Source organism: Octopus bimaculoides, chromosome 3 (assembly GCF_001194135.2).
Source record: "Octopus bimaculoides isolate UCB-OBI-ISO-001 chromosome 3, ASM119413v2, whole genome shotgun sequence".
In the NCBI taxonomy this organism is placed as follows: Eukaryota; Metazoa; Mollusca; class Cephalopoda; order Octopoda; family Octopodidae; genus Octopus; species Octopus bimaculoides.
In genome coordinates, this window is record NC_068983.1 from 42,207,170 (window position 1) to 42,208,412 (window position 1,243).

Below are 1,243 nucleotides of genomic sequence, written 5' to 3' on the forward strand. Positions count from 1 at the left end.
ATATATACATATATATATACACACATATATATATATATGCATATATGGGTACAGGACGTCACAAAGCGTAAACAACATGAAATCCGAAATACGGAAAACAACATGAAATACGAAGACAAACTTTCAAACTTTTTTGCGAACAACAGGAGAAACAAATGGAAAACAAGACAAGTAACATAAAGAACGACTTTTCATCAGTTGTCGGCTGTTTATCTACTCCACATTGCGATCAATTCACGACAGTATGTGCTTTGAGAAAACAGTTGCTCCCGCAAACCAAGATAAAATTTGTGATTTTACAGAGGGTCAAAGTTGGTAACAAAAACAAGACAGTGAAACAAATAGTGGGGGCTGCTAAGCCAGACGGAGTAAGGTGGTGAACGCTGAGGAACATTGCTTGATAGGAGAAAAGATAGGAGAGGAGACAGACAAGAATACGTCTGGTCTGTGCAACAGACCGGAAGGAAAGAAAGATGAACACCTGTGGAAAAAAAGATGGACGATGGTCACGTGTGAGCAAAGAGAGAGTAAAGGAGGAAGAGGGAGAGAGGGACAGATAGAGAACGGTGAAGGGGAGAAAAAAGAATTAGTGAAAGGATGGGCGGGAAAAAACGAAAGGGAGAGAAGGGGAGAAAAAAGAATTAGAGAAAGGAAGAGAGAGAAAACGAAAGGAGAGAGAGAGAGAGAGAGAGAGAGAGAGAGAGAGAGAGAGAACAGTACAGAGGAGAGTTGTATCAAAATTATTAAGACAAACTTACTTGGAAATGGATGCGTGATACACACACACATATATATATATTATATGTATATATACATATATACGTATATATGTATGTATAAATATATGTATGATATATATGTATATATGTTTAAATGTATACCTACACACACATATACACACAAATATATATATACATACACACATACGCTCATATTTATGTACATATATATATTCTTTTATTCATTTATTCTTTTGTTTCAATAATTTGACTGCGACCATACTGGAGCAGAGCCTTTAGTCAAACAAATTGATCCCAGGACTTATTCTTTGTAAGCCTAGTACTTATTATATCGGCTCCTTTAAACCCAACCGCTAAGTTACGAGGTATTAACACGCCAACATCGGCTGTCAAGTGATGGTAGGGGGACAAGCACAGACACACAAACACATACGTGCGCGCACACACACACATGCACGCACACACGCACGCACACACACACACACACACACACACACACACAC